This window comes from Ursus arctos, chromosome X, assembly GCF_023065955.2.
Source record: "Ursus arctos isolate Adak ecotype North America chromosome X, UrsArc2.0, whole genome shotgun sequence".
Taxonomy (NCBI): Eukaryota; Metazoa; Chordata; class Mammalia; order Carnivora; family Ursidae; genus Ursus; species Ursus arctos.
Window position 1 is genome coordinate 39,468,317 of NC_079873.1, and position 15,827 is coordinate 39,484,143.

The 15,827-nt window shown below is 44.9% G+C and overlaps 1 long non-coding RNA gene across 5 annotated transcripts in view; it reads right to left on the minus strand.

The window, feature by feature from the left end:
* LOC113266002 (uncharacterized) overlaps positions 1-15,827 on the minus strand; it is an 18,687-nt gene continuing 2,860 nt past the window's right edge. For 2 of the 5 annotated variants that reach the window (XR_007188351.2, XR_007188350.2), the window contains exons 2-6: positions 13,595-13,696; positions 13,219-13,355; positions 10,338-10,501; positions 9,280-9,364; positions 1-2,385 (exon numbers count right to left, since the gene is read on the minus strand). This is a non-coding gene — a long non-coding RNA (uncharacterized LOC113266002). Of the gene's footprint in view, positions 2,386-9,279; positions 9,365-10,337; positions 13,356-13,594; positions 13,697-15,827 lie in introns of all 5 variants that reach the window. The other 3 variants (XR_006411109.3, XR_006411107.3, XR_007188352.2) reach the window with 3 other exon arrangements.

The window sequence follows — 15,827 nt, forward strand, 5'->3', positions numbered from 1 at the left end:
TTTATAATAAACATTTATTAGATTTTCACATCATTAATTCAACTCTTTTTCAAGTTTTATGAAAAGCAGCGACTGTGTGTTGATTTTTTTACAAAATAACTTTCAGTTGATAAAGGCCTGCCCGGAGGCTTCTCTCCCACTCAGGGGGCTCTGTACACACAGCACTGCTTTTAAAGGAGGCTTCTGTGAATTCAGTTCGCACTCCCTCGGGGATCGCAACAAATCGTATGGCCTGGAGCTGTGAGGATAGTTGTCCTTGAAGTGAGTTGAGGTGGGAGGGGGACTCAAGACCCAGACTGGTGTCCCCTGCCCGGTTCGGTCACTGATGAGTTCTTCCACCTGAAGGTCCCTACATCTATTAATCGTCTAGATAAACTGTCAGAGCAGCGAGCATTTCTCATCTGGCTGAGATGGGTTTGGGCGTAAGCATTCCAGCCTCCAGGCCTGGACACCCCAAGCTCTCAATATCCTGCGCCTCCCATGCCACCTTGTCGATTTCACCCACCACCTTGTCGATTTCAGGTAGGCTGCCGGGAGGTCAGGCTGCCACCAGGCACTCATCACAGCAAGTTATCTGAACGTGGAAAGGGTCTCATTGTTTCATAGTCATTTCTCACATGATGAAGAAACTTCAAGCTAAGAGTGGCTGACATTTTGAAAATGATAACCTCATTGACTTAATCACCTCAGCTTCAAGAAAGAAAGATCCTTCCGGTTGTGCAGTTAGCGTTTCAGATCTTGCAGCTGCTTAGGGGAGAACACGTTACACACTTACTCCTGCTTCACATCAGCCTAGCCCGTGTACCAGGGTTCTGGTGACAGACTTCTTTCCCTCCTAACTCTCCCTTCTTGACTTTCGAAGACAGGATCTCTGGGTAACTCTGCCCCCTCCCTCCTCCAGCCCTGCAGACTGGCGGTTTTACCAGAGGGGTAAACCCCACAGCGGTGTTCACAGTGCTGTGGGCTGTATGCGGTACCGTGGCCACTCGCCACTTTTTCCAGTCCTGTCTTCCCACAGGGATAACAATGAACAAGATCAAACGGGGCTGCCTGCATCTTAGGGGCTGAATTCGTGCCAGCGTCCTTGTCCCCTCGTCCTCCAAGATGGGCTGGGAAGCACACTGGCAAAGATCAGGCTAACGGTCAGTTTCAAGACAACTACTTAAGTCCCTTAGGGAAGCCAATCGAGACCGAAACCCTTGGTAGGACGGTCCCCGAAACTTTTTGGGACCAGTCAAGCATTCAAATAATAAGAATGGCAATATTCCTTGAGCCCTTACCCTGTGTCAGGCCCTTTGCTAATTAACCCTTTTACATGAACAACCTTCTATTTCGTTCTCATGACAACCATATGAAGGTGATACTACAAGCTCTATTTGCCCCAGGTAAAAACAGGCCAGATGGTTAAGACAGTTATTCAAGGTTCCACAGCTAGTATGCAGCAGGCTTGGGACTAGAACCCGTGAGGTCGCCTCTACACCTCTTACTCTTGGCCACTTTGCTTGACTCTATGCCCCAAGCCCCTTCTCTAAGTGTTCCTGCTCCGCTTCTCCCTGAAGAAAGCAACCCGAGTTAGGGTTTAATCCCATGAGTTCTGTACCATTGATCCTTGCCATCCTGGACAGAGATGACTGGACCAGAATTAGTCATCTGGCACAAAGGCGCACAGTTCAAAGACTCACGTCCAAAGAGCAAGATAATTCACGCCAATCTGGACAGGACAGGTCTCACGGGGGAGCTAGGACCTGGTGGACTTGCCTTCTGCATAAATGGTCTGCCCTGTATCTGAGTGTGGTAGGCTAACCAATGGCTCCCCGAAGAGGCCCACAGACTCATCCCTAAAACCTGCGACTGCGTTATCTTGCACAGTAAAGGGGACTTTGCAGGGATAATCAAGGTGAAGGACCTGAGACGGGGAGATTATCCTTGATGATCCGAGTGGGACCAACCAGTATAAACACTGACAGAACTATGAGAGAATAGATCTGTGTTGCTTTAAGTCACCAAATTTGCAACAGCAGAAATAGGAAACGAATACACTAGGCATACAGCAAGTGGTCCTCGCCCTCAGAGGCACATTCCTCCCTCCCAAAGGGCCCACCTGGGCTGTGGCGGACCGCTCTCGCTTGCGCCCAGACTTTCTCTCCTGGTTGACACACTTGCTGGAAATGGAAAATACGTGCTTCTTTTTTTCTATCAATAAGATCCTACCCTGTAGAAATTAGTTTTATATTTCCTGCCCCCCTATAGTTTTCCAAGGGAGCCTTTGGTACTTCTCAGGTAGCCCTGAGGTAGTCTTCCGTGGGCCTGATGGGTCCCCTGTGGCTGGATCTGGCACTGGCCGAGTAGTTGCCATAGGTCTGGACGTCCCCGTTGTCGGAAAACCTGTTGTGAGAAAGTGGAAATAATTCTCTGAGTGTTACCCCAGTGGGGAGGTGAAAGAAGGCAGGTGGGGCTCATCATGAGGAACGATGCTCTAACGATCAGACCCTCCTCCAAGGAAGTGGGTAGCCTGCAGAGTTAGAGAGTCCTTGAAGAGCCCAGACACTGGAGCAGAGCTTGGGGTCCAAGAATGCAACTCTATGCTGCCTGTAAGAACCCCACTGTTAAATAGAAAGACACAACTAGGTTAAAAAGGAGAGGATGGTAAAAGATGCCATGCTAACGATAAGCGATAGAAAGCTGGAGTGGCTGTATCAACACCATGCAAGGGCAAACTCGTCAAGAGGACGTACAAATCCTCGGTGTTTACGCACCTAATAATACAGCTTCAAAACACACTAAGGAGAAAGTGATAGAACTGCAAGGGAAAATGAATAAACCACCAATTATGGTTTGTCTATAACTAATAGAAAAAGTACACAGAAAATCAGTAAGAACATAGAAGATTTGAGGGGCGCCTGGGTGGCTCAGTCGGTTAGGCATCTGCCTTCGGCTCAGGTCATGATCTCAGGGTCCTGGGATCAAGCCCCATGTTGGGCTCCCCGCTAAGCAGGGAGTCCACTTGTCCCTCTCCTTCTGCCCCCCCCCACCCGCCGTGGTCTCTCTCTCTCTCTCTCTCTAAATAAATGAATAAAATCTTAAAAAAAAATAAAAGGGCATAGAAGATTTGAACAAAACTAAGAGCCATCCAGATTTAATTGACATTTACCACTCCATCCTGCAAGAGCAGAATACACGTCCTTTTCAAATGCAAATGGGGCATTTACCAAGATAGGCCATTAAACAAGTCTTAATAAATTTAAAAAGATTCAAGTCAAAGCATGGTTGTCTGACCATAATGGAGTGAAATTAGAAATCCAGAAACATCTCTGGAAAGGGGGCGCCTGGGTGACAGAGTCGTTGGGCGTCTGCCTTCGGCTCAGGGCGTGATCCCCGGCATTCTGGGATCGAGCCCCACATCGGGCTCCTCCGCTATGAGCCTGCTTCTTCCTCTCCCACTCCCCCTGCTTGTGTTCCCTCTCTCGCTGGCTGTCTCTGTCTCTGTCAAATCAATCAATCAATCAATCAATCTTTAAAAAAAAAGAAAGAAAGAAACCTCTCTGGAAAATGCAATCACTGGACACTAAACAAACTTCTAAATAACACATGAATCAAAGAACTGAAATAGGAAATTAAAAAGTATTTTGAATGGAATTGGAAAGAAAACACAACATGTAATTTGTGGGATGGCACTAAAGCAGCACCTCGGAGAAATTTTATAGCACTAAATGCCTACTTTAGAAAAGAAGGGTCTCAAGTCAGTGACTGCACCTTTCATCTTAAGAGAACTAAAACAAGAAGAAATGAAATCCAAAGTAGAAGAAAGGGAATAATAAAAGAGCCGAAATCAGTGAAACAGGAAAGAGAAAATCACTGAAACCAAAAGCTGGATCTTTGAGAAGATAAGTAAAATAAAGTTTTTGATAAACCTCTAGTGAGACTGATCAGAAAAAAAAAGAAAAAGCCAATTACCAATTTTAGGAAAGAGAAAAATAACATTGCTGCAGATTCTACGGATATTAAAAGGATCATAAGGGAATATTATTAACAAACTTATGCCAGTAAATTCAACAACAGAAATGAAATGGACACAGTCCCTCAGAGACACAAACTAGCAGTCCACATTCTAGAAAAAAAGAGATAACCTGAAAACCTTTTTATTCTTAAATACATTAGAGTTTGAAAGCTTTCTTACGAAGAAAACTCCAGGCCCAAATGACTTCCCTGGCAAATTCTAACAGACATTTAAGGAACAAATAATACCAATTCTACACCAACTTCTCAAAAATTGAACAGGGGAGAATAGTTCATTCTTAACTCATTCCATGAGGCCAGCATTACCCCGATACCAAAACCACATGGACATTAATAAGAAAACTACAGGCCAATGTCCTTCATAAAAGTAAATGCAAAAATTCTTAGAACGTTAACAAATTGAATCCAATAACATATCAAAAAGATGACACATCAAGACTGTCTTAGCTTGGGCTGCTTCAACCAAAAACTGGCTGGCTAGAACAACAGAAATGTATCTCTCACAATCTGGAAGCTGGAAAGTCCAAGATCAAAGTGCCATCAGACTCCTGTCTGGTGAGGGCGCACTTCCCGGTTTGTAGACAGATGCCTTCGCACTGTGTTCTCGCATGGCCTTTCCTTGGTGCATACTCACAGAGAGAGAGAGAGAGAGATCTTAAAAGGGCGTGAACCCTGTCATGAGGGTCCCACCCTCATGGCCTAATCTAAACCTAATTAACTCCCAAAGGCCCCACCTCCAAATACCATAACACTGGGGGCTAGGACTTCAACATTTGAACCTGGGGGGACATAAACATTCAGTCCCTAGCAATGACCAAGTGTGATTTATCCCGGAAGTGAAAGTTTGATTTAATATTCAAAAAACAATCAATGTAATTCATCATATCTCAAAGATACATGAAAAGCATTTGACAAAATCCAATATCTATTCCTGATAATAATGCTTAGCAAACTGAAAATAGACGGGAACTTCCTGAATGTGATGAAAGATACCTGTGAAAAACCCATAGCTAACATCACATTTAATGGTGAAAGACTTAATGCTTTCCCCTAAGATCAGGAATAAGACAAGAATGTTACTACTTCTCTTCAACATTATACTAGAATTTCTAGCCAGTACAATCAAGCAAGAAAAAGACATGAAAGTCGTCCTGATTCGAAAGGAGGAAATATAACTCTCTTTGTTTTCAGATGACATGATTATCTATGTAGAAAATCAAATGGAATCTCCCCAAAAAAGCTACCAGAACTAGTAAGTGAGTCTCTCAAGGCTGCAGGAAAAAGGTCAATTCACAAAAGTCTACTGTATTTTATATACTAGTAAGGAACAATCAAATTAAAATTTTAAAAATAATACCATTTATGATAGTACCAAAAAATATGAAATTCTTAGGTATAAATCTGACAAAAGATATGAAAGACCTGTACAATGGCATCAATAAAACATTTCTGAGAGACACAGGAGACCTAAATAAATGCGGAGATATACCATGTGCATGGATCAGAAGGCTCAATATTAATATGTCAGTTATCCCCAAGCTGGTCAATGCAATTCCAATCAAAATCACACCAACTTCTTGGGGTGGGAATTGACAAAACGAATTTAAAATTCATATGAAGGTGCAAAGGACCTAGGGTTGGCAAAAACACTTAGAACAAAAGGAATGAAGCTCAAAGACTGACACTACCTGATTTCATTCTTGGAATGGTAATCAAAAAAGTGTGGTATTGGTGTAGAGATAGACATACATCAATGGAATAGAATTAATTCAGAGTAGACCCACACACATATGCACAACTGATTTTCAACAAAAGTACACAGCAATTTAGTGAAAAGAAGATTGTCTTAAAAAATCTTCCCTTGGGAAGTCTGGGTGGCTCCGTTGGTTAAGCATCTGCCTTTGGCTCAGGTCGTGATCCTGGGGTCCTGGGATCAAGTCCTGCATTGGGCTTCTTGCTCAACAAGGACCCCGCTTCTCCCTCTGCCTGCAGCTCTCCCTGCCTGTGCTCTCACCCCTCCCATCTCTCTGGCAAACAAATAAACAAAATCTTTTAAAAAATCCTCTTCCCTAAAAGAGGAACTGGAACAATTGGATATCCATATAGTGAAAAATAGAAGACCTTCAATCCATACCTTCCACCATATATAAAATTAATTTTAAAATGTGTCAAAGACCTGGGCACCTGGATGGCTCAGTCAGTTAGGCATCTGACTCTTGATTTCGGCTCAGGTCATGATCTCAGAGTTTTGAGATCAAGTCCTAACGTGGGGCTGGGCATGGAGCTTGCTTAAGATTCTCTCTCTCCCTTTCCCTTCCTCTCTTAAAAAAAATGGGTCAAGGACCTAAATTTAAAATCTAAAACCATAAGGCTTCTAGACAAAACACAGAAAACCTTTAAGACCTTGGTTAGCCAAAGATTTCTTCGATATGCCACCAAGAGCACTTTCCATAAAAGAACATTGGTAAATTGGACTTCATTAAAATTGAAACTGCTACTTTTTTGAAAGACACTGTTAATAGGATGAAAAGAAAAGTCACAGACTAGGAGAAAAGACTTGCAAATCATTTATCTGATAAAGGACTGGTATCCAAAATATGTCAAGAATCCTCACAACATAATAACAAGAAAATAACCTAATTTTTTTAAATGAGCAATCTCAACGGCCACTTTGGTGAAGATACATGAATGGCAAATACTCACCTGAGAAGAGGCTCAACACCATTAGTCATGAATGCAAATTAAAACCACAATGAGAAACCACTGCATACCTATTAGAATGGCTAAAATTTAAAAGACTCACCATACCAAGTGATGGTGAGGACATCTAGGAACTCGAACTCTATACAAGGGTGGTGGGGCTGTAAAATGACACAACCACTTGGGAAAACAGCTCAGAAGCTTTCTACGAAGTTAAGTATACACCTACGTAAGATCCAGCCATTTTGCTCCCATGATCTCAGAGTTTTGAGATCGAGCCCTAATGTGGGGCTGGGCATGGTGGGATCGAGCTCTGAGTCGGGCTCCGTGCTCAGCGTGAAGTCTGCTCGAGAGTCTCTCTCTCCCTCTCCCTCTGCCCCTCCCCCCCACTCTCTCTCTCTCAAATAAATAAATAAATCTTTGGGGAAAAAAACCTTAAAAGGACTCCTTCCGTGATATCTTTGTGTCCCTAAGAACTTTGTTACATGGGCCCAGAATCAGGAGGTTTTATGCAGCCTCTGATGGCAAATGGTTGGCCTTCAGCCTGATTCTAGAGACACAAGATTGCACGAGCACCATCTTTAAGGCCCCTGGAAGTTCTCATGGAGTCTTCTGGATCCAAAACTGCAACTCAAGCCCCTGCTTCCTTCATATTTTCCTAGTATCGTGTTCTCTGCCTGACATAATTTCTCTAGGGTCAATTTCAAATCACCATGGCCACATTGGGGAATTTTTGACGTGAACAAGATTGTTGATTTAAGGGGCACCTTAGAACACAAAGGGAAGAAACCCCCATGAGGAGATCGTTCCTACCTAAAAGAGAAATTCTTTTTTTTTAGGAGAGGAGGTGGGGAGAGGAGCAGTGGGAGAGGGAGAGAGGGAATCTTAAGCAGGCTCCACACCCAGTGTGGAGCCTGACACGGGGCTCGATATGACTCTGAGATCATGACCTGAGCCAAAATCAAGAATTGGACACGTAACTGACTGAGCCACCCATGTGCCCCTAAAACAGAAATTCTTTTTATGTTTAACACAGGAGACTATGTTGGCTTCATTTCTGTATTTCAAGGATTAATGGATGGTAGCTTTAAAATTAAATTTGTGGGGCGCCTGGCTGGTTCAATCAGTGAATTGTGCAACTCGATCTCAGGGTCATGAGTTCGAGCCCCACACTGGGTGTAGAGATTACCTAAAAATTAAATAATCTTTATCAAATTATTTAGATTGGTAAAATTGTCAGTGGCTGGTTATTGTCTAAACCAGCTGTGATCCCAATATCTATCTCTTTCTCTCTCTCATGTTTGTCAAAATGGGTTTTCTGTATCTATACATTCTTCCCTGTCCTTCAAGAAGGAATGATAATTTCATATTTGTCTGAAGCTGGCTCCCTGTTAATTTTTTGGTTTCTCTCCCTCTCTTTTACACCAGGGAAATTTGAAAGATTAACTGATCAAAAAAACATTCAGTTGTTATGTATATACTCTAGGAATATCTAGCCCAGACACACTGCCAAAAAAGTCTAAAAAACTAAAAGAAAATGTGGGGCACCTGGGTGGCTTAGTTGCTTAAGCATCTGACTCTTGATTTTGGCTCAGGCCATGATCTCAGAGTCCTGAGATCTGCTCCGTGCTCACTGGGGAGTCGCTTCTCTCCCTCTCCCTCTGCCCCTCCTCCCTGCTTTCGCGCACGCGCTCGCTCTCTCTCAAGTAGATAAATAAAATCTCTAAAAATAAAATAAAATAATAAAAGGTGTTATTAAATTATGTGTCTTTTTGTGGACACTGAAAAGTGTATTTTTTTTAAAGATTTTATTTATTTATTTGACAGAGATAGAGACAGCCAGCGAGAGAGGGAACACAAGCAGGGGGAGTGGGAGAGGAAGAAGCAGGCTCCTAGCGGAGGAGACTGATGTGGGGCTCGATCCCATAACGCCGGGATCACGCCCTGAGCCGAAGGCAGACGCCTAACCGCTGTGCCACCCAGGCGCCCCTGAAAAGTGTATTTACCTAACAGCTTCTGTTACCCCGGCTGTGAGGAAAGAAGGAAAGAACTTAATCCCAAGATAAAGAAGGGCTTTTGATGGGACCGAGAGTTTTTAAAAATTAGTTTATCGTTTAAAAATAATGTTGGCACAATAGTTTGGTTTGGACAAAACCAGGGTTAGAATTTTAACCTTCTGGGGCACCTGGGTGGCTCAGTCAGTTGGGCATCTGCCTTTGGCTCAGGTCATGATCCCAGGGTCCTGGGATCGAGCCCCATGATGGACTCCCTGCTCAGCGGGGAGTCTGCTTCTCCCTCTGCCCCTCACCCCACTCTCGTGCTCTCTCGCTCTCTCTCTGAAATAAAGTCTTCAAAAAATTTTTTTAACCTTCTAAAATCCCTATACTGGTTTTATGAGTTAAGTGAGTTACCATTGTTTCCATTAGTTCGTGTGTGTGTGTGTGTGTGTGTGTGTGTACAATTGACCCTTGAACAATGCAGGGGTTGGAGCAGCAACCTCCCCCAACACAAAAATTCACATGTAACTTTTGACTCCCCAAAAACATAACTACTAAAACCTACTGTTGACTGGAGGCCTCGCTGGTAACGAACAGTTGACTAACATGTATTTTCGATGTCCTATGTATCACAGACTGTATTTTTCACGCTGGAGAAAAGACAAAGTTATTAAGAAAAATCATAAGGAAGAGAAAATACATTTACAGTACTGTATTTATCAAAAAAAGAATCCACGTATAAGTGGACCCACACAGTTCAAATCTGTGTTGTTCAAGGGTGAAATGTATATATTAACAATAAAATGAAATGATTTTTTGAAGAGTTTAATTTTATTAACTTCTTAAATTGCTACAAAGCCCAAAGATTTAACATGTCTGCTAAAATTGAAATTTCTGGATCCTAACTTTCAGACCTTAGGTCAATGATTAAGGGGTTTTTTCCCAAGTTTTTATTTAAATTCCATTAGTTGGAGCACCTGGGTGGCAAAGCTCATTAAGCATCGGGTTCTTGGTTTCAGCTCAGGTCATGATCTCAGGGTCGTGCTCCATGCAGAGCCTGCTTAAGATTCTTTCTCCTTCTCCCTCTGCCCCTCCTGCTTGTGCTGTCTCTCTCTCTCCCTCAAATAAATACATAAGTCTTTTAAAAAATAAAATAAACAAATTCCGGTTAGTTAACATACAGTATAATATTAGTCTCAGGTTTAGAATTTAGTGATTCAACACTTCCATACAGCAGCTGGTGCTCATCACAACACGTGCCCTCTTAATTTCCATCACCTGTTTAACCCATCCCCACCCACCCACCTCCCCTCTGGTAACCATCAGTTTGATAAATGATTAAGTTAATTGATAAGTAATGTTTGGATGCCTGGACAGTTTCTTTTTTTTTTTTTTAAGATTTTATTTATTTATTTGACACAGAGACAGCCAGCGAGGGAGGGAACACAGACAGGGGAGTGGCAGAGGAAGAAGCAGGCTCCAAGGGGAGCAGGGAGCCCCATGCAGGGCTCAATCCCAGAACCCTGGATCATGACCTGAGCGGAAGGCAGATGCTTAACCACTGAGCCACCCAGGCTCCCAAGCATACCTTGTTTTATTGCCTTTTTTTTTTTTTAAACAAACCTGAAAGCTCATGGCAACCCCGCATTGTATGTTTTCCCAACGGCATTATGCTCGCTTCACATCTCTGAGCCACATTTTGGTCATTCTCGTAATATTCCAAATTCTTCCATTATTATTGTATTTGTTACAGTGATCTGTGCTCAGTGATTACGACTCACTGAAAGCTGAGATGATAATAAGCATGCGTTAGCAATAAAGCATTTTTAAATTAAGGCGTGTACCCTTGTTCAGAGACGAGGCTACCGCACACCTCATCGACTACCGTATAGAATAAGCATCACTTTTCCATGCATCGGGAAACCAAAAAATTCATTTGACTCACTTCGTTGCGAAATTCACATTGTTGCAATGCTCTGGAACCGAACCCGCACTATCTCTGGGGTATGGCGGCATCGCCATTTCCCTTGGTGGCAGCAAGACCTGTCCCGTCTGAGATCCCGAAGTTATTTCCTAGCGAGTTAACAACGGGTTGCCCCCTGCACTTAGAAAGTGTTTCCAATCCTAGCCTCTAGCCTGTTACCAGAGGGTAGGACCAAGTGCCGCGAGGGACGCACGCCTCCAGTTCTATCACCGACGGGTCCAAGCTGCGTTTTCAAAACACCCACCTGAGCAGCCTGTGCGTGACTCAAACCGGAAGGTCTGGTTCTCTCTCAAAACTGCCCTTGAGCGTCGGTGGGAAAGACCTTATCAGGCACTGTTAGCAACTGACAGAGCAATAAAACTCCAAGGCCGTGACACTTAAGTTCACGTTTCCCGATCTAAAAGATACACATCACTCTACCCTGACTACCGGATGGCCATTCCACTGGGACACTAAACGCGATTCTTAGGAACCTTCCAGAAGCCGCTGGCTACAGAGGGGGACAGCTTCTGCCCCAAGGTTAATTTTCTGATTCTCCAGCAGCCTCCTCCTTCCCCTGACGCTACCTGTCATTATGCTATTACGGTATTTGACACTCCCCAGGAACCGGCTAAAAGGCTTCCCAGTACGTTCTCCCTTATCTTCCCCCTGTGACTTTTGACCCTCTGTGATAGGTTTTTCTCAGACCGGAGCTACTGCTCTGAATTTGCTGACAAAAATGTAATCATTCTTCCTTTGAACGTACCTCTGAAGAAGGTTCATTTCCTCTTAGAGGCCCCCTCTGGTTCCAAAGCTTCCCTCACAGCATCCATCCCAAACTCTGGTCACCTCGCAAGTGACCTGACATCAACAGAACGCTTCTGCCGAGGTCATCAGCAGCAACCGCCAGCCCATCAGGGATGGGGACTAACATGGGGGCTGTGCGTGGGCGACGGTAGTTTGTTCCCGTCAAACTGGTCTCAGGAACTGCCTAACCCCACTCCCGTTACTGGAGGGGACATTTCAAGGGACATATAATTAGCTCATTGCCATACACTCCCAGTCGGGGCTGTGCCCCCATTACGATACCATCTCCTACGTGGACCCCGGGCTTACACCCACCTGCTACACGTGCACTTATCCAGCATATTTGGGATAATTCTTAGAAACTTTCAGACTTTTGAAACTACCACCCCTCCTGTGGAACATGTTTTCCTGAAAAGAAGAGACAGGTGCGGGTGACTGTGGATAAGTCCCGGGAAGGAGAGCCGAAACTTCGTGCACGCTCTGTGAGCCGGAATTCGCACAATAGTGAAAAGATGGTCCAAAACCGGACTCTGACCTCACCGGCTGCCTGAAATGACACGGTTTCTACTCCCGAAGACCGCCCCCTCCCCAAACCAGTTTACACTCATTAGCCGGAGTTGCCAGGGGGGAGTTCAGGCTTCAGCAAACACTTCTTGCTGCACTTATAAAAATACTACGGGTCAAGGAGATCAATTTATTTTTTTTAAGCTTTTATTTATTTAAGTCATCTCTACACCCAACATGGGGCTTGAACTTACCACCCCAAGATCGAGAGTCGCACGCTCCTCTGATCGAGCCGGCCAGGCGCCCCCAGGTTGAACAATTTTTCGGATCAGGCTAAAAGAAAAATCCATCTGGTTCTCGACAAGAGACCAGATGGGCTTTGGGACGTGTGTCCATGGCCTAAGTCTGGTCTGTCTCCAGGGTCTATGACAAGGACTAATCATCATCTTGTTTCTGGGAACTGCCTGCGGGACCTTTGGCTGCTGCATCCTGTCCAGAGTCTTAAATGCCACTGTGCGGCCCTTGTCACTTCAAGGGAGTCAACAACCCACCCTGCAGCCAGAGCAGGAGAGACTGGCCCTAACCCTACTGCGGACGGCTTTCCCCGAGCCATCCCCAGATCAGCAAAATCTGGGCAGTGGTGATGATCAGAATATATAGACTTGTGTCCTGGGGCCTGACTTCACCTGATCTTGGAAGAAAGACGGGAGTGGGAAAGCAATGAAGCCCCTGACATCCGCGAGCTGGCTGGGAACTCACAGCAAGGCCTTGGCGTTCTCCCTTTGAACGTGAACAATTTCACAGACTGCCAACGTCAGACCAAAGCACTCTGTGTCCGTGATGGAGCAAGACAGAAACGAGACTAACAAACATCGACCAAGTCCCGCAAATGACTAAACATCACCCTCTCCTAGCTCACACGAATGGGTGCTGCTTCTCTATCCATCACTCCATTCTCCCCACCTTCTAAAAAGAACGAAGATACCCAGTCATAGAACTACCCCACTTTCTGACAGTCTCCAATCCTTGGACTCACCCCCAAATCACCTAATAACAAAGCCACGTCCTATAATAGGTTCTTTCTAACACCTTCTAACCAAGACATCCCACGATTCCCCCCACGGTGGGAGTTCTCCCTTCTTGCGAGGAAACAATGAACCCAGATTTGCTGGAGTGGAAGTGATCTTTGAACGAAGGGGTTTATATCATGATAAAAGATCCAAGACTTACCCTGAGGGTTCATGACGCAGCAGGAGAGACAGACGAACCAACAGTTCTCACTCAACGTGGTGAACATCGCAATAAAATATAAAGACAGGACGCTGCGAGGGCAACGGGTCAAAGCCAGGGCAATCCCCGAAGGCTTCCTGGTGGACGGGACACTGGCTGAATCTTAGGTAGGAGTGAGCCCAGTGCAGAGGTAGGGGTTGGATTAGAGGGAGGGGTGAAGTGTTCTAGGTGGAAGGAGTAGCAAGTTCAGATGCAAGAAGCAGAAAGGAGACGTGGCTAGACCATCACTGAGGTCAGGAAGGAACTACTAGCAAGTGTGAGGGGCTTTATATGCTCTTGGGTACGATTAAATTATCAAGATTCAGTAGGCACATACCGTGACCATGGTTAACAAGTCGCCATCATTTGCCTCCAGACACTTCGGAGGACACAGCATCACTTTTGTAGTATTGCCAAACAGGCATAACCGGAATTAACCCTGAGGAAAAACCCAAACAATCCCAAAATAAGGAGCATTCTACATTTTGAACTCCAAAAATGTCAATGTCATGAAACAAACACAAAGCTTGCTCCTGGATTGGATTTGGGAACGGAGTACTTTCTTTCCTCCTATTGTAAGGGACATACATCTGTGGGACAATCAATGAAATTCAGCTAGGTAATATTGTATCGGTGTTAATCACCCGATCTTGTTAACTGTGCTGTGCTTATAAAGAGAATGTCTTTTTTCAGGACATGCACACCAAAGTCTTTAGAGATAACAGAGCCTCTCGTCTGCACCTTACTCTCTAACCATTCAAGAAAAATAAATATGGGGCGCCTGGGTGGCTCAGTCATTAAGCGTCTGCCTTCGGCTCAGGTCATGATCCCAGGGTCCTGGGATCGAGCCCCGCATCGGGCTCTCTGCTCTGCCGGGAGCCTGCTTCTTCCTCTCCCACTCCCCCTGCTTGTGTTCCCTCTCCCTCTGTCAAATAAATAAATAAGAACTTTAAAAAAAAAAAGGAAAAAGAAAAAGAAATATATCGGGGCGCCTGTTGGCTCAGCAGGTAGAGTGTGGGACTCTTGATCTCGGGGTTGTGAATTCGAGCCCCACGTCGGGTGTAGAGATTACTTAAAAAATAGATAAATATGGTGATGGGTAGTAAGGAGGGCACATATTGCATGGTGCACTGGGTGTTATACACAACTAATGAATCATCGAGCCTTACATCGGAAACCGGGGATGTACTGTATGGTGACTAACATAATATAATAAAAAATCATTAAAAAAAATAGATAAATAAATGAACGAATGAATGAATGAATAAATAAATAAATAAATAAATAAAAATCAAGAAAAAATATGTTTACATTTATACGTAAATGAGAAAGACAGCAACAGTAGACCCATAACATCGGAAGAATCTAGGTAAAGGGTAATCAGGAATCCTTTATAGGATTTTTGCAACTCTCTGTAACACTGACATTTTTTTAAAACAAAGTTCTCTCCTCCCTACCACACACACACACACACACACACACACACACACACAGCAGGTAGCTGAACGGCCTCTATGTGTCAGTACCACGGCCGGCCAAGCTGAGGGTGAAGGAGACGCCCTCCCCGCCCTACAGGACTCCCCATCTAGTGGGTCATTTGGGAAGCAGATCCAAAGGGGTGAGACAAGCCCTCCAGGGAGCTGACAACAAGCCTGGCAAGAAACGGACACTTCTCCCGCAGTCTGTTGGTGGGACCCTGGCGGCATTCCCAGGTTTGTGGAGAATAAAGGGATAGGTTTCCGACAGCCCAGCGGTGCAGCTGAGCAGAATATCTGAACTACAGGCCTGTAGTTTGGGGGAGAGGGCTGGGCTGAGATACAGTTTGGGGCGTCGTCCGCATTAAGGAGGTAGAAGAAGCCACATGATGGGAAGAGGGCCCAACAGAAGCCCGGAGAAGCCTCTGGAGATCGCCATCCTGCTCTTTGCCCCACCCAAGAAAGTGTCCTTCAAGTTCTTATTTTTCTTTTTATTTTATTTTATTTTATTTTATTTTATTTTATTTTATTTTATTTTATTAGACAGAGAGACAGACAGCCGGGCGGAGGGAGGGGCAGAGGGAGAGGGAGAAGCAGACTCCACACGGAGCGGGAGCCTGATGAGGGGCTCAATCTTACCACCCTGAGATCATGGCCTGAGCTGAAACCAAGAGTCAAAGCTCAGCCGACTGCACCAGCCAGGGGCCCCCAAGTTCTTATTACTCTGCTGACGGTTTGGCCTATTTGCCAGGTTTCTCCCAGCTTTACGTGTGACTTTGGGAGTCTCCTCACTTTGTAGACTCGTGTTTTCCCATCTGTAAATGGGGACATGGGAGAGTAGTTGTCTTAAACATCTCCCAGGGTGAAGACGGAATGATTGAGGCTGTTTAAGTGCCCGTTACTCTCAGCAACCTGACACTTTGAGCTGAGACTGCCGCAAACATCTCCTGCCTGCCGAGAGCGAGCCTCGTGCCCTTGGAGCTTGATCTCTGGCCCTCCCTCCCAGCGAATTCAAGGGAACTGGATTGCCACAGTGATTGTGACTAGAGTGTGGGTTTTAGGACAGTGCAGATGGCCGCGAATGCGTGCTGGACT